The sequence below is a fragment of the Aquila chrysaetos genome, chromosome 16, assembly GCF_900496995.4.
Source record: "Aquila chrysaetos chrysaetos chromosome 16, bAquChr1.4, whole genome shotgun sequence".
NCBI classification, from domain to species: Eukaryota; Metazoa; Chordata; class Aves; order Accipitriformes; family Accipitridae; genus Aquila; species Aquila chrysaetos.
The window spans coordinates 10,731,413-10,757,622 of record NC_044019.1 but is presented as its reverse complement, the minus strand read 5'-3'; the positions used below and the strand labels follow the sequence as shown (position 1 = coordinate 10,757,622).

General features: G+C 38.4%; 1 protein-coding gene across 9 annotated transcripts in view; it reads left to right on the top strand.

Annotated features, from left to right (window-relative positions):
• The window catches only part of CHID1 (chitinase domain containing 1), a 139,430-nt gene that overhangs the window by 74,139 nt on the left and 39,081 nt on the right, over positions 1–26,210 (top strand). The window lies entirely within an intron of this gene.

Here is a 26,210-nt window from a genome sequence, read left to right as displayed (position 1 = left end):
TCACACACCAATCAAGGAGTCGCACACAGACCACCTGAGACTTTAACTGCCAGGACTGGAGTCCCTTCGCAGCCGGTGACTCCAGTAAGCCAGCAGGTGCCCACTTCGACTCCTCACACACACTCGCCCTCGGGTGCAGCTTCTTCCCTCAAGCTTGACCCTAGGTTCCCCAACGCAGAATCTCTAATCAAGGCCTTCAAAGTAAAAAGCATAATTCATTCTGTTGATGGTGCACAAATTTAGACAGCTTGAGCTGGGTGCCTCCGGAGAGGGACCCCAAACACTAGAATCTCTGTGCAATTATACCCTTAAAATCTAAATTCCTGCCCCTCACACCATAGTCTGGTCCAATACTAATATTTAGGTCTGGGGTCACCTGTCCTTTTTCTGTTTCTACCTGGGTTCTTTTCCTTTTTTTTAGGCTAGTTGTTACTATGTCTCCTTTTCCTGGCTCAGACTGGCTCGGGTGCTTCCTGAATCTTATTCCTCCGATCAGAGAATAGGTCAACATTAAGCAAAAGCATTAAGCAAGCTCTGAGCTCTGCTTTGTCATGAATGACTACTTGTAAGCAGTTAAAGTCCTTAAAGCCCTTCAAAACATATTAACAGCCTCTATAATTTATATACATTCCTGTGCTATTACAGCCTCAGTCTTTTCTCATTATTGCCACGTGCTGTTTACATCTCATGCGGGTATGCTCATGTAGCTCCACCTTCCACAACAGTGTGTTCCCCTAGAAAGGTGGCACGGCCAACAGCCCAGCTGAAGTGCCTCTGCACCAATGCACGTGGCATGGGCAACAACAGGAGGAGTCAGAAGCCACCGTGCTCTGGAAAGCTGTGATGTACTTACCATTACTGAAACTTGGTGGGATGAACCCTGCGACTGGAGTGCTGCTGTTGGTGACTACAAGGTGTTCAGAAGGGACAGGTGAGGAAGGAGAGGCAGGAGGTTTGCCCTGATCTAGTTGAAGGGCAACCCGATCTAGATGAAGATGTCCCTGCTCATTGCAGGGGAGTTGAACTAGGTGACCTTTAAAGGTCTCTTCCAATGCAAACCATTCTATGATTCAATGAAATGCCTTAAAAGGAACATGTTTAAAAGTCAGTAGGGCTGGTGCGGTTTTGCTGGACCAAAGTATTAATGTGCATATGGCATTCATTAGTACACGCATGCCTTAGTCTATGCAAACTCAGTTGTTCTGTGAAACATGCTGCTGTGCATAACCCATATAGATCATTAAATGAAAATTTAATTTCCATAGCCAGCTGAGGAATTTAGGACCTAAATGTACTTTGTATCCCAGCTTTGTGTCCTGGATTCAGCTGGGATAGAGTTAATTTTCACAAGAAGCCTGTGAGGGGGCACAGCCAGGACAGCTGACCTGAACTAGCCAAAGGGATATTCCGTGCTGGCTGGGGGGAGGAGGGATCGCAGCTCAGGAATGGGCTGAGCATCAGGTTCTGGTGGTGAGCAATTGCATTGTGCATCACTTGCTTTATATATTCTTTTATTAGTAGTATTGTTATTATTACTACTTCTTTCCTTGTGTTGTCCTATTAAACTGTCCTTATCTCAACCCACAGGTTTTTACCTTTTTCTTCTGATTCTCCTCCCCATCCCACTGGGGCAGAGTGGCCACCTGGTGCTTAGTTGCTGGCTGGGTGTAAACCATGACGCTTTGATTCAGAGATTGCTGCTAATAAGAGCAGACTTAATTGGCCTCTTACCTCCTGTATTAACAAAAAGGGAATCCAAAATATGTAAGTTGATTGCAGAAGATGTAAAGCAAATCAATTCCGCAGATTCACTTTATTTTCCATTGTTTCTGGCATTAATCCTACAGCACTTTAGATAATTTCAACCACACACACCTTAGGCAGGATATGGTAAGGTTGTACTTTTTTGGTGATGTAGCCTATTCAAGACCTCTGCTAAACAAAAAGGGAGATGAAAGTGGCATCCCAGGACATTTAATTTCCATTGAAGTTGCTAAACAACCTTAAATACCATTTTATGTTTTCTGTTAACAAAGTTTCACTACTACAGAGCAGCAGAGAGCAAAAGAGACAGTATATCACACTGGAAGTATATTGTTTTTATAGTCCAAACTAAGACATGAAACATAGTATTCTTAAAAAAACACATGTGAAACTTGTTTGATAAGTCATTTATAAAATGGCTGGGGAAGCTTGAATTTGCATTTATTGGCTTATATCACTCTTGAAGCCTATTTTATAAAATAAGCAGACAGATTTCTGTGGAGCCAAGTTTAGGTGTTAAGACTGATTTTTGTATTTGGGGTTCATGGGATTTTTCAGAATCATTAAGAAATAAAATAAGAAACACCAAAACCCTGATAAGAATCAAAACCAGACATTTTTTTAATCAATGAGGGCCTCCTGTCTTGGTTTGCAAAGTGAAGTGAAATTTTTAGTTTCAAAGACATGCTCTGATCATTGGGGTGCTTGGCTTCTTTGAAGTAACTGGTATGTAGGTATATAGAATCATAGAATCATTTAGGTTGGAAAAGACCCTTGAGATCATGGAGTCCAACCATTAAGCTAACACTGCCAAGTCCAGCACTAAACCATGTCCCTAAGCACCATGTCTACATAATTGATGCATTTAATTAGCCCTTAGGTGTGGAGGTAGACATACAAGTTTTGACTTAGAATTCATAATTTGTTTATTTAAAACATGAATGAGGTGGCAGAACAATCTTTTAAAGGCACTGAGGGTTTTTTTTTTTCCTGTAGCAAGCTCATCAGACTGGTCTAGACATTTCAGCATTACTCACAGGATTTCACTGTGCCAAGAAGTTTTTCTGACATTTCCAGTTAAGTTAAAAAATGAAACTTCAAACAGATGTTGTTTTTGAAAGAGGGCAAAGAAATGCAGGACAATGTAGACTTTCAAAGTTTTGACTAAGGTGATTAAACAGTACTGATGTGTAATTATTTTCATTCCCACCTTTTGATAAACAGATATATTTTTGCTTGTCCATGAGCACTATTTTTGTCCCTGGTTGTCTAGGGGAATGTGACATCTTCACCATAAATTCATGTCTCAAGACAGCCTTTTCTTTTTGTGTTCCTATTCAGATAAAAAGCTCTTCATGACTCAGTGCCTCATATTCATCAGATCTGTGAATACTGTTAGCAGAATCAGGTGTTACTGGGATTGGCATGTTTTGTATGCTGGTAATGCTTAACTTCCCTGTGATAGTCAGCTCTGAGACAGCTGAGAGTCTTGGCATGTCTTCTTGGGGTTATGGCGTGGATGGGAGCAAACCAGCAGGCACTGAATGTAGAATAGGATGAAATAAGAACAACAGAAGGGAATGATGTGAGATTATGTCAGTACTTCAGTATCCATTAATAGAATTTATGGAATGCTGTTTACCAAGCATTGGTACAGCTGATGGCACACTTGGCACTTTCTAGTGTGTTGCATCATTGTATTTCAGTAAGTCTTTTGGCCACTGACGGCTGGTCCCAGAGGTTGCGTTGGTCTCCTTCTGGATGTCAGTCTTGCAATTGTGTGTGTTTTAGTCATGTTGGAACAAGACCGCTGCAGTCTGCTCTGAGGAAGTTTTATCTTCACTCACTGGAACAATGTAGAATGTATATTTCAGCAAGATTACTGAGTAGGGTGTATCTTTGGAAGGGCAAGACTGAATCAACTATCTGAATGGAAAACATAGAAGTAGTGGATTTATGGGAGTGTTTTCCAAAGGAATTAAATGTATGAGCATCACCAGAAAAATAGGTTTTTAAAATACAAAAGGATAGCCATTATAGTTTCTGGAAGAGTAAACTGTGATCTTTTGCTTGCCAGACTTGTTTGAAAGAAGTATGTTACAAGTAATAATTTCATTTGTATTTGGACATTTTTTTTTTCTTCTTTCAGAAAACATCTGCTAAATTGCCTCAAAAGATCATAAAGATACAGAGTGGTAGAGAAGTTAAACTGTCCTTGTTATGTATAGTGGCAGTCATCGAGGTAATAAAAACAAAACGATCAATGTATGGAATAAGAAGTTATTAGCAGTATGATTTCTTTAAAATACTTTTTCAAAAAATGCTTGAGTGATTCCAGAATCACACTCAGTAGAGAAGAAATGTTTTAAATATAGATCTTCCAATTACACACTGTTGTCAGTATAATTTTAGGGTTTTGTTGTCAATTTAAACTAATGTTTTATTTTGAAGAGGTGGATGTTAGAATATTAAAAGTTTGGGCTATATTTAGAGTTAAGATATTAGAGAAGCTTTCTTCAAAGAAAATGCAGGGCAGGAATTCAGTTTGTTTTATAGATTTTGTCAAACAACACAGGGTTGATTTCTGCAGCAGAAGTTGCACCTGTCTCAACACAGCAAAGTACAAAAATACATCTCAGTTGCCTTGGTTCTTGAGACATGTTTGGGTTCTGTTGTGCGCAACCTAGAGAATTCTTTGTTCAGTAGTTTGGTGTTTGTAGTGGGGATTTTCTTGGGTGGATTTGTTTTGTTTTGCTTTGTTTTAAGGGTAACTTTACTGTTATTCTTTACAAAAAGCCAGGAAACTTTTTCCTAGAATGTTAAACCGAAGAGCAGCTGTAGAATAGCTATAAAGGAACAGGTCTCTTCTGTCTGCTGGTGGTTCTTTGTTGCATGTGTGCTTTTCAATATGTGGAATTCCTGACCTGCACAATTTTAAAGTCACATGTGAGATGTGCCTTTGTATGCCCAAGTGGAACTACCATAAGATTTGTGATGAGTTTTAATTCAAGAGATTTCTGCTTTCTCTGGTGCTAAATACCAGAGGTAATGTAGCATATTGCTTAAAAATAATGACATATAAAAATCACACTTGTCCACACTTTAATATTACTTGTCTACTTTTATGTACAAATAGCAACTTTGGCTTACTTTGTAACTTTCTAGAAAATGCAGTTTACCAGGAGCTTCCATGGGGCCTGAAAAGCAAAGCTGCTTTCCGCTCTGTTTAACCCCAGCCAGCAGCTAAGCACCATGCAGCCGCTCACTTGCTTCCTCCCCACCCAGTGGGATGGGGGAGAGAATCGGGGAAAAAAAGTAAAACTCATGGGTTGAGATGAGAACAGTTTAATAGAATAGAAAAGAAAAAACTAATAATGATAATGATAACAATAATAAAATGATAATAGTAATAATAAAAGTATTGGAATATACAAGTGATGCACAATGCAATTGCTCACCACCCGCCAACCAATGCCCAGTTAGTCCCCGAGCAGCGATCCCCCCGACCCCTACTCCCCCCAGTTTATATACCAGACGTGATGTCTCACGGTATGGAATACCCCTTTGGTCAGTTTGGGTCAGCTGTCCTGGCTGTGTCCCCTCCCAACTTCTCATGCCCCTCCAGCCTTCTTGGTAGCAGGTCAGGAGAAGCTGAAAAAATCCTTAACTTTAGACTAAACATTACTTAGCAACAACTGAAAAGATCAGTGTGTTATCAACATTCTTCTCATACCTAACTCAAAAACACAGCACTATACCAGCTACTAGGAAGACAATTAACTGTATCCCAGCTGAAACCAGGACACACTCACACAGAGTATCCTGTGGCATTTTGTGGGCAGTGTTTTTTTCCCAGGGTTGACATGATTATGTATATTGTTCTGAATGTGTTCATTTGCAGACATGTGCTGCATTTCGGAGTGAAATTTTCTAAAGCTCCTTGAGATTTGGTGTTGAATGACATTATTGCTAATACAGTTTTAAGGACCTTAAGTCTCCAAAGTCTTTAACTGTAAACACCTGCTGGTGCTCTACTCCTGTATTTTTGGCACTGAAGAGATACTTTTGAAGTTGATGTGCTTCTCTGTTGGATTTTAGAGGTTTAGGTTTTTTTCCTTTTTTCATATGAAACAAACTAATGTACCACTGATTAATACATAACTTGTTTCTTAAATTGCAGTGAGTATTCTCACAAGGGGCCGTGTCTACTAGTGATACACTTAAAAAGATGCAGTAAATGTCTGGGTTCCTTAATGCATTCTGTAAAAAAACCAATTTGCCAGTTTTCTACTGCTTCATCTTCAGGGGGTAAGGTCTCCATTACACACAGTATGTTTTGTTAAGAGGCCAACTGAAAATGAAAGGAAGTTGTTCCTAACCTCTCTGCTCAGTCACAGTTCAGCTTTAATTTTATATTCTTTCAGCTCCAGATAGCTTGAACTCCTGGATCTAGCACGGATGGCAACACATGCTGATGAAATTTGCCATGACCTCTGAATATCATGGGACCACATAATTTTCTTTCTCCTTCTAGCACCTCATTCTTTTAGTGGCACTTTGTTGCAGCTAGGAATGTTCTGTAACTGATGATAGTGAAACAATGAGCAGTGTAATTTGGTGAAGGTATAGGTTGCTGATCAAACATTGTATCAGCTGTTATTAATTTCCATGCGAGCTGTTTCTGCTTTACATGTGAGTGGGCATCACAACCCCTTATATAACAAATATTTTGAAAGGTTTGAGAAAGAAGAGTTGTCCTTTGGAAATATCTTTTTAGTTTAAACAATTGTCAGATCAATGTTTTTTTTACATACATACTCTCCTAAGTATTAGGCAAGCCTAGAACATATTGATCGTAGAATCATAGAATCATTTAGGTTGGAAAAGACTTTCAAGATCATTGAGTCCAACCATCATCCATGCCCACTAAACCATGTTATGGAGTACCCCGTCTACGTGCTTTTTGAATATCTCCAGGGATGGTGACTCAACCACTTCCCTCAGCAGCCTATTCCAATGTCTGACAACCCTCTCAGTGAAAAAATTTTTCCTAATATCTAACCTAAATCTCCCTTGCCGCAACTTGAGGCCATTTCCTCTCATCCTATCTCCAGCCAACTGACAGAAGAGACCAGCACCCACCTCACTACAACCCCCTTTCAGGCAGTTACAGAGAGCGATAAGGTCTCCCCTCAGCCTCCTCTTCTCCAGACTAAACAGCCCCAGCTCCCTCAGCCGCTCCTCATAAGACTTGTGCTCCAGGCCCCTCACCAACTCGGTTGCCCTTCTCTGAACACACTCCAGCAACTCAATGTCTTTCCTGTAGTGAGGGGCCCAAAATGAACACAGGACTCGAGATGCGGCCTCACCAGTGCCGTATACAGGGGAACAATCACCTCCCTGCTCCTGCTGGCCACACTATTTCTGATACAGGCCAGGATGCTGTTGGCCTTCTTGGCCACCTGGGCACACTGCTGGCTCATATTCAGCTGGCTGTCAACCAGCACCCCCAGGTCTTTTTCTGCCGGGCAGCTTTCCAGCCACTCTTCCCCAAGCCTGTAGCACTGCGTGGGGTTGCTGTGACCCAAGTGCAGGACCCGGCACTTGGCCTTGTTGAACTTCATACGATTGGTCTCAGCCCATTGATCCAGCCTGTCCAGATCTCTCTGTAGAGCCTCCCTACCCTCCAGCAGATTGACCCTGCCTCCCAACTTGGTGTCATCTGCAAGCTTGCTGAGGGTGCACTCAATCCCCTCATCCAAATCATTGATAAAGATATTAAACACAACGGGGCCCAACACTGAGCCCTGGGGAACACCACTTGTGACCCGCCACCAACTGGATTTCACCCCATTCACCACAACCCTCTGGGCTTGTCCATCCAGCCAGTTTTTCACCCAGCAAAGAGTACACTTGTCCAAGCCATGAGACGCCAGCTTCTCAAGGAGTATGCCATGAGAGACAGTGTCAAAGGCCTTGCTGAAGTCAAGGTAGATAACATCTACAGCCTTTCCCTCATCCACTATGTGGGTCACCTGGTCATAGAAGGAGATGAGGTTAGTCAAGCAGGACCTGAGTTTCACAAACCCATGCTGGCTGGGCCCAATCCCCTGCTCGTCCTGGACTTGCCATGTTAGTGCTCTAAAGACAAACCATTCCATAATCTTCCCCGGTACCGAGGTCGGGCTGACAGGCCCGTAGTTCCCCGGATCCTCCTTCCAACCCTTCTTGTAAATGGGAGTCACATTGGCAAGCCTCCAGTCCTCTGGGACCTCCCCTGTTGACCAGGATCACCGATAGATGATGGAGAGTGGCTTGGCAAGGATCTCTGCCAGTTCCCTCAGTACTCTTGGATGGATCCCATCGGGTCCCATAGATTTGTGAGTGTCCAGATGGCGTAGTAGGTCACTATTTCCTCCTGGATTAAGGGGGGTATGTTCTGCTCTTCATCCTCACCTTCCAGCTCAGGGGGCGGAGTACCCTGAGGATAACTGGACTCACTATTAAAGACTGAGGCAAAGAAGGCATTAAGTACCTCAGCCTTTTCCTCATCTCTGGTGGCTACGTTCCCTTCAGTATCCATTAAAGGATAGATATTCTCCTTGGGATTCTTTTTACTGTTAACTTATTTGTAAAAACATTTTTTGTTGTCCCTTACAATAGTGGTCAGGTTTAGTTCTAGCTGAGCTTTTGCCTTTCTGATTTTCTCTCTGTATGATCTAACAAGATTCCTGTACTCCTCCCAAGTTGTCCGCCCTGATGTTAACAGGCGTGACATTTAAGTTAGTTGCACAGCACACTTTGAGTGACTGTATGACTAATCCATGCTAGTGAATCCATATACGATAGTGAACAATGGAAACTCTTTAATACTAGAGAAAAGAGGTTTCCTAAGGGAAGCTTCAGGATACTTGACTTTCTACCTGAAATAACAGTAAGCACTCTCTTGAAGATGTCTTTGTCAGGACTTGTGTGTTAGCTGCTTTTCTGTTTCCATTTCTGGTCTTACTGAGTGATTCTGCTAAACTTAGTCTTGCTTCCTTCACCTGTGGGAGAACTTGCTTTTAAAGCAAGTGTTGGGTAATCTACTTGTGTACAAACTGTGATTGCTTAGCAGGCCCTTGCAATGTTTTTTGCTTAGCTGAAAGTTGAAGACTACTTCCTAGCTGTTTACTGCCCTTTCGATCTTTGCTTTCCAAATTTGGCAAAATAATTCTTGCAACTTTGGAGTATTAAGATGTCCAGAATTTCCAACAGTGATGGTTACTGGATGATTGATTCATAACCTGGCAAGTGTTGCTAATCCAATGGTTCTGTATAGGTTCTGAATAGCTCTTTTACTAAGCCAAATCCATATATGCATACAGTAACTATCTCAGTAACCAGGTCACATGCAGTGTTTATAAATGGATGCGGATCAGCTGTATGTCCTTTACAGCCACTAACCAGCAAATACATTATTGTGTATTTTTAGAGCTAAGTCAAGTCTAGCCTTCCAGTGGCTGCCAGCAATCTCATTTTCAATTACTTTTACATTCAATGCTCATTCTTCATAATAGAGGCTCATGTAAGCGTTCTTTTTTTGTCTCATTCTAGCTGTGGTGTATGAATAACTTTTAATACTATCTAATAGCAGTGAAATTGCAAATACACACTTCAGGGCATTTTCTTACTGAGATTTGCTAATGTCTGCAATTCATAAAGACCTCAGTGGTCAAACTGACTGTTCCCCTCCTGTCATTCAGCCCTGCATGGTGAATTGACATTCAGAAGCTTGTAGCTAATTACACTGGATAATAAGTATACTTCCTTTAACAGTGGCTATTAGCAGAGAGTGTACTAGGCATTTTATGTATTCTTTCAAGATGATGCAATTTTGGAAGTGGTATCCAGGGAAAGGTGGGTCAACATTTCTTAAATGATGTTAAGCATCACCTTGAGTGGTGCCAAGGAGCCAGTACTAGGTGGAAGGGCATAATCCTTGTGTTGGACCAACAGAAGCATAACTGTCTTACATGAAGAGAGTATTTCAAGATGCAAGAGGTATTATTAAGGCATAGTATTTTAACTTCTGTAAAACCAGAATTAGCTTGCCTTTGGGTAATAACCGGTTTGTATCTGAATCACCGCCTTGAATAACACCGGCCACAAAATTTTATGTAGGCTTTGTATGCATTAGGACATTTTGACTTTCATTGTTCATGTGTCTGATGCTTGTTAGGTATTCAAAGCTTTTTACATGGTCACACAGTGGTTTTTGTAAGTCAACCCTTGTAACTTAATGTGTTCATAAAAAGACTCAGGAGACAATTACCCATTGCTTTATAATCTAAGGGTGATGCTTACCACCAACAAAGAACGCATGTGTACTACATCCCTGTAGTTGCTGTGCTCTATCAGTATTCTCAGTGCCCTCTTGGCTGCCTTGGCAACGATTGCGCAATGCACTGATGCTTGACTACTTCTCACCAGCATCCCCATCTCTTCTGCTTCTGGGTGTTTTCTTTTTAAATCATGGGTTTTAAGTGCCTTTTTTTCTTTCTTTTTCTTCTTTTTTTTTTTTTTCCCCCTTTCAAATTTCATAGATACAATGAAAGACGTAGCAGTTATCTTGGGGCTGAGGACAAGTGGCAGAACATGAATGCCTAGGATTTAAAATAGATTCTTAAGCAGTCTTCCTCTCTGAGGAAATACAAGCTGGGTACAGGGATGATGGATGATGGAATGATACGTACTCTATTAACCATGCGTGAGTGTGCTGTACTGATGATGCTGAAGCACAATGTTGAAGGGCTGAGGAAAAGGACAGAGGTATACACCATCATTTACAGCCATTCTTAAAAGTGGACTGCTCTACACTTAATTTGAACTGTTACAGTGTTCAGTTGCAGCATCAGTGCAGGGTAGTGCATACAGCTTTCTTCTTTTTTTAATGCTTCTGTTGGAGTGCTGTGACCTTGCTGTATTTCAGCTACGTGCAGAGCTTTTTGTAATCTCAGGTCAAGTTAGTGTTCCACAGTCTGTAGTTCAGTGAGCTATTGCAAGAGACAGTCACAGTCGCTCTTACTAAGCAGAAGACTGTAGTTAAATTCTTTATGATGTTTCTTCAGCAAATTTGACTTCTTCCATCATACACGTTTCCTTTACAACATCTCTGTTGTCCATCTTCATTTGTACCAAATACTGTCACAATCAGTGAGTCTCAACAAGCAAAGAATATAGAGAAGGAAACCTCATATCTGGTAATATAAGAAATACAGGCTCAGGGAGGGAGTGTTTAATGAGTGACAGTCCACTCATATTATTAACCCAAGCTGACTGTTGTGAATGCTTAGTGATTTACCTTTTTTTTTTTTTTTTTTAACCAGATGTTCCTTAATTGCCTTATGTATTGTATTACCCTGTAATGGAGTGTTTTTGCAGCCCATGCTGCTGGTGGCAAAGTTTAGTTGTTGTTTTTTCTTCTTAATGGAAAATTGCTTCATAAAATGACTGATTTCCTTGGCAAGAGATATTCTTGAATTGTTTATTATATATGTACGAGATGAGAACCTTGTGTATATTTTGTACTTGAAATATTGCATACAATCAGTGCAAAGACAGAATTTGTAAAAGAGGTAAGTTGAATGCTGTAACAGCAAATGTCTACTTCAGGTGTGACTGGGACTTTTCAGGTACTGAATACATTTTTATGAGAATACATGTAATTTTGCCAGGTAGTACAGTAGGTTTTTTTCAACTGTTACATGATATTTCAGTGTACTTATTTTAGAATTCATGTGAGTGCCCCCATTCTTGTGTCAGTTAAAAATATTTAATGAAATGACCCATCTTGTACCAATTAGATACTATTGTATGGAAAATATGCTTGTATAGCAGTCTGCTAGATTATGAAAATGTAAGCCATTAACTTGCAAATTTATTGAGGGAAGTATCTTCTAGACTTAAGTGTAACACATCAACCTTTTGATTTTAAGCCAGAGAAATAACAGTTCACTGTCTCGTTCTCCACACAGAGCCAAAAAATAAGGGTATGGGCAGGAATAACTTCATTGCTTTTCTCCTTAGTTGCCATTGAAAAAGGCCTTATGAAGTTATGGGTAAAATATACTTTATTTTCTTTCTGTTCTGTGACAGCTGTAAAATTTTCCCTGAAGTGTGTATCGAGCTGGAGATTTTTCATTATTTGCATGCAAATGAATGGTCAAAAAAAGGAAAGGTTGGCTGGCAAGTAAAATAATTCCAAGGCAGTAATGCTTAAGGAACAAGGGGAAAAGGATGTTTATTAAGAATGCATGCACCAAATTCATCTACTTTCTGGGATTTAGAAGATAAATCCTTTGGAACAATGCATGAAGGGATGAACCTGAGCACTTTAAGTGGAACAGGCAACTATGCAGTATCTTTGAGTAGAAAATAAGATAAAGATGACTCTACTTTAAAGATTTTGAAGTCTGCTTTTTCAAGAAGCTCAAGGGGCTGCAGTACTGTTACAGTGAGTGTGTGCATGTATTTATATATATTCTGCCAACATCATTTCTGTACTTATATTAGTAATACATGTTTCTTGCCCTGACTTTAAGGACTTTACTGATGAGCGGTTTAATGAATTCAGTAAGGAATTGGACTCTGCTCATGATTCTCTTATTGACTTGTGTAGCCTTTGGCAAATTGCCTAATATTTGTGTTTCTAGTATTTGAAAAATGTTGGTACTTATTTTTGTATAATGCTTCTGGGGTGAGCTAGCTTTAGAGTGAAAAGTTGCTGGATAAATTCATGTTTATTTCTATATATTAAACCCATCAGTCTAGGTTTTCTTCCATATTTAGTTCCTCAGGCAGATGCTCAATTCAGTAATATCTTCTTTCTGGTACAGTTTGCCAAATTATTTTCAGGGGACTGATTGTGGTATTGAAGTAGAGAGGAGGTAGAAGGCAGGGAATTGCATATTTTTTTCACATACTCATACTTTGCCCCCCAGTAGAGCAGAATTTAGCTCCAAATACAGTGGTGCTTCTGTTTTCTAGCAGAATGTCCAGACAGGCATGTGGTAATGGAAGGAAAAGGTGATGTGTTATGACTGCAGAAACACACTGGGAAATACATCGGCTTGAAAGTAAGAGAATACCATTTTTCAAGGAGGATTTTAAATGAAATATTAAAATAATGGCCTTTGATTTTTATTTGGAGTAAAATTTGGTCCTCATGCCTAATCAGCATTCATGGAAAGCAACAGACTTCTTTGCTAGAAAAGATGCTAATCATTTTATCTACATGAGAGAAACAATGGATGAAATAGCTCTGAAACACTCAGTTTTCCATGCTTCCTGAACACTAAATACCTGGATAAAGGCATACTGGGTTTTTACATCATGAAAGTTAGTGGGTCTGTAGTAGCAATAATGCAAGTACTTAAGTTTTGAATTTGGTTTCACTAGAGGCATACGGAACAGTAAAAAATAGTCTTACTTGAGAGTATTTTCCTTGGCTATTTCATTAAAAAATTACCAATCCAAAAATGTATAATGTACATAAATTGAGAATGTGAATGAGAGATCAGAGAAGTTCCCAGCACAGCACCATGCCAATTATATTTTAATGTTATGGACTACTGATGGATGCATATGCGCAAGATAGATATACTCAATCCCCTTTTTGCAAGTGAACATAATACTGATTTTGTGTGTGTGTGTGATCTTGTAAAAGAAAAACTACAAAATTCTATCCAATATATGATAAAAGGAGTGGGTAGGTTTAACAGAGCTTAATCAGAATTATCAAAATGAAAGTATTATGTATAGAAAGTTATTTATAATCAAATAAGATAACACTTGCATAGGTTACATGTTGAAGAAAGATTTAAATGGGTATAGTGAGAATAATGTCCTACAAATTTGAGTCTATAGTAAAAAATGTGGGACCACAGTGCTTTTCTACAAATTCCACACGTGTCTTAGCAGCAGCTGTCTGCGGGCTTGCCAGGCTCTTCATTCTTATGAGTGCTTGTAAAGACAGGCTCTGATGTAACGGAGTATTTGCAGAAATACAAACACACAAGGCATGGTGCAGTTCAGGATTGAGACTGGTACATTTGTGTGTACATGTAAGTGCCCACATGTGATCTGTCTGCCTAAAACACCATTTTAGTAAGCGAAGCCTAGAGGTACGCAGCCACTGGAGGACTGCTAGTGAGATCAGTAGTCCTCTGTCCTGCTGCCTGCCTTCTCAGCAAGGTGTCATAGGGCAGCCATGGTGCCAGCATGCAAGTATATGTGGCTCTCCATCTCTTTAAAGTTGCCATCTGCCCATGAACCAAATTCCTTCACAATGTGCTATGACGATCAATTACTGTATGTTAGCAAAAATTAATAAACTACTAATAACTAAAACTAGTGAAGAAAAGCAATAATGCTCAATGAAACATTTATTTAAACAGTGAGAAGATCAAATAGTAGGAGACACACTCAAACATACCTCACTCACACATGACTTGTTACAGTTAAGTGCTGTGTATAGCCCATGCTATGGCTACACCAGAGATGTTCTACTCCCATGTACCTTCCATGACAGTTGACGCAGGAGGGCACCCATCTTGGCTGAGATAACTGGTGAGGGTGGGGTCATGCTGATCACTCAGCATATAAAATTACTTCAACCTAGGTCCAGCAACAAGGGTGAGACTCCAGTGCTTCTTCCCTTGGGGTTTTGCGGGTGTCTCCCTTGAGGTTGTGTTTCTGCACGTAAGTTGTGCCTACTGGTGGCTGTTCCTGCAGGGTTTTTTTGAAGAATCTTGGCCAAAATAATACAAGAAGTTTACCTAGATGAAGCAATTAATCTGTCCATATGTCATCCAGGTTTTTTTACTGCACATTTTTATGCCCTTTGATAAGAGGACATGTTTGATCTTTTTGCAAAAAATAAAACTGTACATAGCAGATACAGACAGGAGGGGTCACCTCAACTAGCAGCAAAATAAATTGTTCAAATTTCTCTCAATCAGCTGTTCCCATCAAAACCAGCAACTGTTTCAAAGAGAAGATTGCATTCTCTCTGGTTTGTTTTTTTTAGTATACAAATCTCATTGCATTCAGATAATTAAAATGCCGTAACAGTTTTAACATTTCATTGCCTAATTAACAGCAATAAGGGCCACACTAAATCAGGATGAATTTGTAATTTCAGCACTAATCACACAAGTGTGAGTGTCAGCATCATAATGAGATGCACAAATCTGGAGGTAATGAGGCTGTGGCTGTCTGGGAAATTAAAGCAAGTGCTGGCACAAATTGTACACAAGGTTTATTCCCATTTTATTAATTATATGCTTGCACAGGGAATTGTAACCAACTCAAATAACTTTAATTTGTGAAATTCATGCTCCAGCTATGAACTTGACATCTGAGCATGAAGTTGGGTTCCCTATCTCTCCCTTGGTGCAAAAATGAAAACCAAAACCCCCAATGCCCTGAGATGTTTGTTTAGATGTGAAGACTCTGACATTCTAGCATGTGACGGTATTGCAAAGCTGATGGCAGCACTGCTGCACAATGATCATTTAGTGTTGATGGTACTGTCCTACTATGTAGGACGTCAAGACTTTCTAAGGTAGAAAGGGGTTTCAGTAACGTGGAAGTTAAAAGCATGACAAAAAAAACATTTGGGGCACAGATAATGACTGGTATAAGCTAATTTCATCTCTTACCCAGTGTACTAAGCCTCTTTGATTGATGAACTGAAAAATACCAGCTTGACTGTTTTTGGTTAAGTGAAAGTATAGTTTTGCATTCTAACAAAAACTGTTGCAGTCCTACAGACTAAAAAATACTGATTCAAACTTGTTGATTCATATGAGGTTTGTTGGTTTTATGAACAGATCATGTGAGTTCATCTGTGTTTTAGATCAAGGTGATTAAATGATTTGTGCTGATTCTATCCTGAGGCTGTATAATAAACTTCTGGGTAATTTGGAGGTTTATATAGTGTCTCAATTAACTTTTTGAAACATACACACGTTTTATGTTGATAGCCAAAGATGACAGCGATGTTTCTCACACTGTAATCTTTTATATTTAGTTAATATTCATCACCCAAATATCATACCTTAAACTTTGGTTCTAAATGCTACTAGACTGGTACATGGAGAATTTTCTGTAACATGCGCACAGAATCACTATTCATTGTATCTATATTCAGTTTTTGTATTGCATTAACATTTCTAACCAAATTGTTGATATCAAATCTACTGTCATTGCCAAAAGGATTGTTTACAGGGAGTTGAATGAATTATATTTCCTGGGCTCTGTTTGTTATGATGTTGCAAAGTTGTAAAGGTGTCAGTGAGGTTAACGATTATCTTCATAAGCATGATAAGCATTTTACAGGAAGAACACTGACAATACCACAGCGGGTAACAATTTATTCTCTTTCACTAGAAAAAGGTTGGTACTAGCAAGTAACTCTTTCTATCAGGAGTTAATAGCTAAAAAAGTTATTCCATAATCCATGGATTCTTCCGCTTCTCTAGTCATATTAAATGCAGTGTTACTTTTTGTACCAGCCAGCAGTGCTATGTTCATTAAACTTGAGAGAGAGATGCTATTTCCAGTTTCAGGTAGTCACCAGGGAGAACTGCTGTATATTACCTTATAATGGGTCAAGTTCTTGGTAAAAGACTGTCTGAACAGTCATCTTGTGTGTGAAACAGCTATATATTGTTTAAGATGAGAACTATCTTTCAGTCAATCACAACAAAACCTTGATGCATTTGATTGCTTCTTTGCTTCATACTGGCTTATGGTTTTGCTATTGTTTCCAATCTTGTTAGGTCTTTTAGTACTCTGCATTAAAGGAAAATGGTAGTCTTTTAAAACCTACAATGGTACAAAAAGTTGCTTCTCCAGCTGGGTTTTCTTAATCAGCCCAGCTGGACTTAGTACTCTGCAGATAGTCTGTGTCATTAGCCAACACGTGGGGTTTATCAAGGTACAACTGAAAACATAGTAATGATTGCCAGCGTAAACCCAGTACTCACATCTTCATCTGGTATTAACAGATGCTATTAGAAGAGGTTCAGTATGGTCTTTCATAAGAATTGCTGACTGCTACTTTAGGAGAAAATTTTCTCTGCTTAGTTTCCTATTTGGCAAAACTTGCTCTTAAGAAATTTGACTTAAAAGTTGAAGTTTGACAAAACCATGATTCTGACACATACCATAAGGCTGGCTGTTCTGTCTCAAGATGCCATCTGTCAGGATCCTTGTTTTTAGGTTTCCGTGCCCTGGTAGAAGATATTGGAAATCACAAAGCTGTCAGAGTTTTTGCTCTAAAAGGGCAGGTGACAGACTGCGGTGTAACCCACAGAGTCAGTGGCTGCATGCTCTGCTCTGAGCTTACCCATAGTCTTTGGTGCATAGCAGATATGTCCTCTTGACTCTGTCATAGACGAAAAACTTTCAATGGAAGTTACGTCTTTTTCTCAATTTTTGTTCTTCTTCAGATTTCCCCACAAAGCAATTAGACATTTTCTGAATTCAGCCTTGTCGCATAGCTGTAAATCTTCTGTGACCCTTCTTTGGCTTTACGAATGCTCTGTTGACCATTATATTGCTTCAGAATTTATTATTTGCATCCCAGTACTGATTGCTATGATCAGGTGCTGAGACGCAGATTTTTTGTTAAAGCTTTGCATATCTGTGAATATCCAGAAGGCTTGGAAACAAAGCACAAGGGGAAAGGAAACTTCAGGATATGTTTTATCTTAATATTTATTTTGATTTAAATATATACTGATTTAAATATATACTGATTTAAATTCTCTTATGCAACATATTTTTTTCAGTTATTTTGGTTGGATAGAACAGAGGATGTTGATTGGCTGGTATATCCCAAAGGCTGTCAAAAAGTGCCCCATGACATTGGTTCCATGCACAGGATGAATTACGTCTAACCACCATCACAGCTCCTGAGAGCTTCAAGAGTTTCTGTTTATCTCAAACGTGGAACTGAGATCCAGGAATGTGAATTCTCTCAAATCTGAGAGGCAGAACTGTAGACAATATTCTCTTCCCAGGTTCTGATACATTGCGTCTATGCAGAATTAGTATTGTAAGGATGTTCGTAAATTTGTACACTGCACTGGTGGAATTCTAGGAAATGATCAGAAAACAAGTGAGAGTATAGGAGGGTCTGGAGTAGAAGCAGCAATTCAGCACTGAGAAATGAATCTGTTTTTTTATCTACAACTCATAGGTGGCAGTGCTAATCATATATCTAATTATTACATCTTTTCTTCCTCTTCCCTTGCTCTTCTATGTAAGTAGGCTTAAAAGATGCCTTTTTGAAGGATAAGAAATATTGGAACACTATTAAAAATTGAACACTTACATTTATTGGTAGAGATGATCTGAAGTCATATGTGTAAGACTATAAAGCAGTAATATGAATTGCAGTTGACCTAGTTTTTTATTACGTGATAAGCTCATACTGGCTTAAAGCACTCAGGGTTTTGTACCATAAACTATTATTCTGAAATGTGATTATCCTGTTGAACTGTGGTTAAAATTCTTTGTTATTTCATTCATTATTCAGAAGACTCTAGCCTTAATAGTAGCTTAAGATACATGTAATGTATCTGTAATGCATTAATTCACTTTCAGCATTGATCAACGTTTAATGTGTAATTAGCAAGCAGATTTAACAATCTGCTAGGACAATACTTTCTGTTGCATAACTACTGTGCTTATATCTCACCAAATCCAGGTCAGAGAGAGGCCACAAGAGAAAGATTGTCATAACTGCACTGTTGTTGTTCCACAAGCAAAGATAATGTGCTGCTGGATTTCAGAGTGTAATATTTGTGCATTGTATTAATATCAAGTTGGTTCTGGAAGGCAAAGTAAAATGGAATATGCTATGTATAACGCTGGCTTTAGAATTTGAAAGTCAGGAGTGCATAGTTGTGCTGCATAAGGGACAGACAGTTTTAAAATGAACCTTAGATAATCTATAAGAATAACTGAAATTAGATCCCTTTTGTGTGTGTGTGCATATATTTTGCTGTCTTACAACACCCTTCAGCAGCAGGATAATTGGAAGGTCCAGAGAGACTTGTTGCTAGAAACACCCCCCTTCCTTTATTCAGCTTGCACACTTATAAATAAATAAATTCACATGCGTAACAAGCTGTTCTCAGCTGTTCTGATACTGCTCTTCACTCAGAACCTTTGAGGAGTACTATAGACCTACTATATAAACCTACTTTAGAGCAGTGCTTGAGGGCTTCATCTGTTCAGGCATATAGTGTTTGAATATCTACAGAAGGAATAGATGAATGAATAAATAAATAAGCACTGTATGCATTTGCTTCTTAGGAATTTCTGCAAGTATAACCCTCTTTCAGAGGAATACTTGGCCTGTGCTCTCACTGGTGAAAGCCTGGGCACTGCTGTCCAGAATGCATATTGCTAAAATAGCTGTACTTGGTTAGTGTAGGTTTGAAACCCTGAAATATATACCGTATTCAACAGATTCTAACAAGCAAAGTCTTGATGATATTCCTTATGTGACATTGACTTTCTGGGTTGCTCTGAGAACATTGGAAGAGTTGACAGTCTCATATGGACATCTGCAGTACAGCATGGCAGTCAGGCTGTTCATATGCAACAGTTAAGAGCTGTTTTAGTGAGCAAAAATACACTCTTGATGTATTTAAACACAATTTTCATATTACAAGCAATTAGAATAAATTGTTTATGGAGAAAATGAAAAGTTTCTGCACGTCAAACATGATAATTTTACCTCTTGAAATAGAATTCAAATAAGATGACATCATATCTACAAATAATTGTGAAATATCATCATTCTTATAATTCCAGCTGGCCAAATGTTTGGTTGCTAGATGTTTTTCAGTGCAAATACTTGCTTAGCCATGTGAGACTGTGAAACAGCTGCAATAAAGGCTTGAACAAAGATGCTGTAGTAATCTCTAGTGAGCCCATCAGAGTGCTGATGTTTTGAGGTCACTACTTAGGAAACCAAGACACTTGAAAGGCTTTTAATTTTTTAATTTTCCATGTGTTTTAAAAAGATTCTTCAGACTGAAGCTGTAACCTAATCTAGTGTTTCTCATAGGAGCTGTTAAGAGGTAAAAACTGCTGCATTATCACAGAGTACAAAACTGCAATAAGAGTCTCCTGTAAAAGGAATATCAGACAGGTGGTGTTCAGGAGTAGATGCTACTGTATACATGGGAAGAATCACAAGCATCACTGACAGCAGCAGCTGTAGCAATTAGCCAATTAAACAGTTTTTATTGATGATCTATGATAGCTAATAAACTTTTAACAAGCTATAAAACACCCCATGGATCAATCTTGCTATTAACAGGCTGGATTATAACCAATACTTATTAATTCTAACTAACATTATTGTTTGTAAATGAAAGGAGTAAGTGGACTGTATGCCAAATGTAAGAGTGGAGACATCATTCCAAATAAATTCTGGTAGTTTAGGGAATATTTATAATCTACTTAAGCAGATAAAGCAATCTCTTTGAAAAGCAGGGTTTGGGGGCATCTTTTTAGCTTTCCATGTCGTTAAGCCAACAATGAGGCTTCCAGCCATGGAGTTACAGTACAATCACAGAAAAGCCAATAAAGAAAACCAGGCAGGTTTTGGGGGCTAGGGTGGTGTTTTCTGTAGTTCCATGTGACACAAAACCATCTTTAGGGGAAACACTGTTCAAAAATACAGGGCTTAAGTAACTTTAGTAACTACTTGCCTGGTACTGTATTTTTATCTGATTGGCTGAACGTTATTTTTCTCAACCAAAATGGTTATTTAATGTTGCACACTGGCATTTGGGGTTTTTTAAGGATAAATAAATAGAAGGCTAATAGGGAGATATTTAATGATTAAGAAGTTGTAAAAAGTAAAATGTTGACAGATAAGATACTGCTTAAAAGTTTGAAATACCATATATAGTAAAGAACTCAAGAAATATTTAATCAGTCTTACTGCTAAAGGCTAAATTCACTGGGATTCCTAGAATTTCAAGTGGGTGACTGATATAAGATGTAACTATGAATTCTTGGGAGGTTCTTGCCAAATTTCCAAACACTGTCAATATTAATAGTTTGCATTTTTTAATTTCTGATGTAACATTTACTTGTGGTCAGTCCAGCACTGTTATTTCAGTGATACCATTACTGAAATGTCAGTTCAGCTGAAAATTCAGATTTTTTTCATGGAAATTGCTGTGATCCATGTGTGTGCATGTATGTACATCCAGTTCTGCACTTAAAGATGGAAAATAATTTTGCTTAATTTATGTCCTCTTTTTAGCTCTACGCATGAAAAGCACTTACCTCAGTGTAACATAAAGCCCATAAGTTAAGAGTTCAAACATGAAATTCTTGCACAAAAATCTAGGCTTCATATGTACTGTATGATGTCTCTAATACAGAGTTGTTTCATGTCCTGGAGGGTTTTTCTTTATCTTCCTCACTGGCACAGCATTCTAATGAAAATTTTCTGCACCTAAAGTAACTGATGATCTCAGAGTATTTTTGTAAGTATTTGCTTGAATGCTTTATAAATATTTGTTACAGTCTGCAAATGTTTGGAGTTGGCACTAAAAATATTTGTAGGTATAGCTACCAGAGAAATCACTCCCAGTGTAAAGTATGTGAAAGACAGTGTTACTCAAAAACCCCCCTCACTTATCAGATGAGAAATACTGCAACAAGGAAAGAATCACACCTGTAACCATCATGGCTGTCCCAGCAAAAACTGCACTTAGGCTACAATTGTTTCTAGAAAATTACCTCTGGTTTCTTGGCAGTGAGTTAATTGAAGGTATAAATAAATAATGAATAAAAGCCACTCTACTAAGAAAAGTTTGGAAGTTTGGATTGAAATCTGTTACTACAACAACTTAAGACTTATCTGCAGGATGAACAGGAGCAATACAGAGACTGTAGGTAAATGAATAAATATTGGCTTCAGTTGACTTCAGCAGGTCTTTTTTGTTCTGAAGTCACTATAAACAGACTAAATTCGAAACAGTAAACCGTGTAAAATTACACTTGCTGGTGATTATGGTTCCATCTGCTGTGCAGTCAAGTACTTAAAATGTTTTCATGTGAGCCGTAACCAAATCTTTTATCTGGTGCATGTGTTCCAAGAAATACTGGAATGAGTGGCTAGCTGGAGTAAAAGAAAAATACATCTGTAACAGCCTGTTCCTATGAAATAGAATGAGTACACAGATAAGTTCTCCAGAACGGCTCACCCAACTCTTTGAAATAAGTTGAGATGTTTATTTTCCACTTGCAGGAGTTCTAATTAATGTATTTAATGTGGTGAGATTTCCTCAGGGATTTCACAGAAAAATTAAGTTTCTGCAGTTGGGATTTACCTTGGAAACTCTTTGCAGGAGCTGGAAACGAAAAGCCTGGGCAAGCAATGGAAGTAATGGCACAAGCACCACTTGGTTCTGTTGCTGCATGTGCAGATTGCTGGGTTTGAAGTTCACATTATCCTTGTGGTCATACCTTCTCTGGGGCTCGGTTTGTTACAGTGCTGTCATTCTCCTTGCCTCCCTGATAGTTTTTTTGGAGGCAGATCCTTGTTTGTTCCTGGTAATGGACGGTACCTTTCAACTGGCTGCTTTAAGTTCCCAGATGAGCATGGATCCTGCAAATTCACTGACAGCACACACTCTCCCTGAGCTCCTGTTATACAGTTTCATTTTGCAGTTTGCCTTATCAGATATTTGTGATACTTACTGGAAAAACAAACAAGTAAATACCCATTGGGACTTGCTAATGAGTCCAGTAAAACAAACACTCTTCACTTTAGCTGGAAAAAGAAACCTGCAGAGGGCAAAATAATGAATGTCTATGTATTTCTTATAGTTTTGATTTCCTCAGCAAGTATTATTGGAAGTTAACATCAGAGTCTCTAGAAGTTGATTATTCCCCTCCTGCACATAGTTTTTACTCTTGTGCTTAGAAAAAAAAGTTGTCCCTTTGCTGTTTTCTCCCGAAAGAGCCATTATGTAACCCCTCCTTTTATAATCCTTTGTCTGTTTTTGTCTCTCTTTCCCAGGCAGCCTTGTCTGAGGATCAAAGTTCATTCATATATTTAGAGCCTGTTAGAATTTAAACACAAAGTGAGTTTTGTCTTGCGTAGCGAGCCCTTCTCCAGGGTTGCTCCCTCTGAATAGTTGGTCAGCAAATGATTCTTTATTGCATCTGACCTGGGAGGCCAGGTGCCGCTCTGATAGAGAACTGCAGAGTGTGTGCACCCTGAGGCCATAAGTGGTGCGACATTTTTATAACCTTAAGCAAAATTTGTAACTTAGTGACATTCTCTGAATTGTCAGAGGTAGTTAATGGAAATGCATCTTGAAGAAAAGAAATTTAAAAGATTTATTGGGGGGTATGTTCTATGACCTGTACTGCAGAAATAATGGGGAAACATACTGAAAATCTTACTGCGATGTTGCTTTTGGATAGAACATGGACGGAATGGTAGTGCAATGGCTTGTTAACGCAAATGAAAGTGATATGGTATTTGCAAAGGCATGGCTGTGAAAGAAGCAAATGAAGACATGTGTCTTCGTTACTTTCACAAAATGACGTTTGTCAATGCAAGGATTCTGGAATCTGTTTCTGTTTAAGTCTATAAATATTGCACTTCATTATGAGGAGACAGGCTGCATGCATCATAGTTTTTAAATTGCCATTAAACAGCAAAAATGTGCTTACAAAAGCAGAAAAGAAACATGAGGTGCACTGGATTGTCCAACTTCTGGTTTTCATTTGGATTACATTTGTAAATCCTATTTCTCTACTTTGAAAATCTTATTTTCTATGTTTACATAGTTAACTATTTTGTTATTCTTTTCACTTGCACAAAATGACAAGTGGCTTTAAAACACTGGAATTTTTTTACACCTGTGTAGTGAAATGGAGAAAATGAATTGCATTGAAATATTTCAGTTTTACAGATAAGACATAGTTTGAGTTTGTTCTTTTTCCTATTCTACCTACATTGCACTATCTTCACAAGTTAGATAGGACTGATGCAAAAATTGTTACTCTCAGGGGTGTTTAAGATGTAGAATATTTAGGCTGGTATTTGCCTAAAATATTAGGAAGAAGAATGATGAAAATTATGCTCTCAACTAGCAAAGCTTTATGCTGACAAAACCCTAGTGCAGATTCCTTTATCTTTTTGCCCATTTTACTTACTCTGATTGAGTAACTGATTTAGGCACTGCCAGTAAAAACCGTGTCAGTCCTATAGGTGTATTTTCATTTTGGAGGGATGACAAAGTGGGGTTAAATTGTGACATGCTAGTTACTTTGATTATTTAAATATGTACCATTTGATGGATTAGCCTGGTCTTGACAGGGAAAACACTTTTAATATTTATGGTTTTATGTCTGATCCAGAAATGTTGGCTGCATTAACAATTACAGTAAACGGAAACTTCATGGGATTGTACATTTACAGGAACACCAGGGTTATCCTATGCTATAGCCCAAAACTGCAAAGTGGCAAGAAATATGAGTGTTTTGTGATCTCTAAAGTGTTTGTTATTTATGGAGGTTTTGTTATTTTCATTTCAAAAGTAAAGAATTCCCATCTTTCAGTCTCTCTTTCAAGTTCCTAGAATTTTGATCAGTCTGGACATCTTTTTTGAATCCTCAGATTTCACAGCATCATCTTAAGAATTATCACTCACGCTCATGATCTTGCAGTTGTGAAATCTCTGAAGCATATTGCAATGAAGTTACAACCATAATGTTCAGTCATGGTACCATTGTAGTACCGCCTCCGTTTATGATATTGAGGTGCTTAAATAAAGTTTTAGTATGCCAGAATTACGTTCTTCAAATTATGTTTGGAGTTTTGCAAATAATGTGTTTGCTGCTTCTTTATCACACCACTTGGAAAATAATTTTGGTGTTACTGTTTGTTTTAATAAAGGAGAGAAGTTAAAATCATTGTAACAAATGTGTTTATGTATCAACTGATATTACGTTGGCACTGACTTTTTGAGAGTCAGTTTTCAGTGGTAACAAGTCTGTTGAAACTTGGTAATGCTTACAATGGGAGAAGTGAAAAAAATAGCAAACAATTAGAAAATGTAACTCGTCTCTATCTGCAGTTGACTTGCTGAAATACCATAACAGTGATTAAAAACAACAGCCATTTTATTGGTGATCTTAAATTCCTGTTAATTCCAAGGATTAACAGACTTTTAATTTAAGAAAATATGATCATGTTTAATGACTAGTTAGTGTTACAGAACCGATATATAAATGATAAATGAGGCCTTACTCTCTTTTTAAGATGTTTCTCAGCATATTTGCATGTTGTAGCTGCCTGGGAAAGAGAGACAAAAAGAGACGAAGGATTATAAAAGGAGGGGTTACATAATGGCTCTTTCGGGAGAAAATAGCAAAGGGACAATTTTTTTTCCTAAGCACAAGAGTAAAAACTATGTGCAGGAGGGGAATAATCAACTTCTAGAGACTCTGATGTTAACTTCCAATAATACTTACTGAGGAAATCAAAACCATAAGAAATACATAGACATTCATTATTTTGCCCTCTGTAGGTTTCTTTTTCCAGCTAAAGTGAAGAGTGTTTGTTTTATTAGACTCATTGTATGTTTCTAGAAAGCAAAAGTTCTACTAAATTTCAAAACCCTTGATCCTTTAAGTATATTGTACAATCAAGTTGGCAAATTATATCATTAAGATGCCAGATCTGCTGCAATTGAAATTAAGAACCTGGTTCTATTTCTAATGCTTTTCTAAATACTGTAAAATTAACATGCTTACTTAGATTTACCTTGAAGTTTGGTATGTCTTCTGGCAAGGTTTGTGCACCAAATCAGCACTTGTTGGAATATGATTCGGTATCTCATCTGCTCTTTTCTAATTCCTCCCCGGGCCACAAACTTTTCTGGTGGTTGCCAGGTTCTGCTGGTGCTGTTCCCATATGGAGATTAAACCATGACTAATGGAACTGTGCCCCAGACGTTTTTCATTTCCTGCATGTCTCCCTCCTCTACTGCAATGGCATCTACTTGCCCTGTGGGAAAACAAAATTGAAATAGGTGCTCAAACAAAGATAAATTGTACATTGAGCTAACTGATTGCAGTATTTATGGGCAAAGCAACACAAATGATTTCTGGTTCATTATTTATTTCTTGGTTCAAGGGGATGTGTAGAAGACAATGGCATTGGCTGAGTTTGGTCAGAGTCTGGTTAAATGTGACCCTTAGTTGAATGTTGCTGTATGATTTGTTAAAATGTACTTAATACATTTCATAGCCTTCCAAGTGCTAGAACTGGGAACTGCATTCAAAATACTTTATAAAGTGAGTGAAACAGTTTATCACTGGTAGTTCATGTTTCTGTGGTC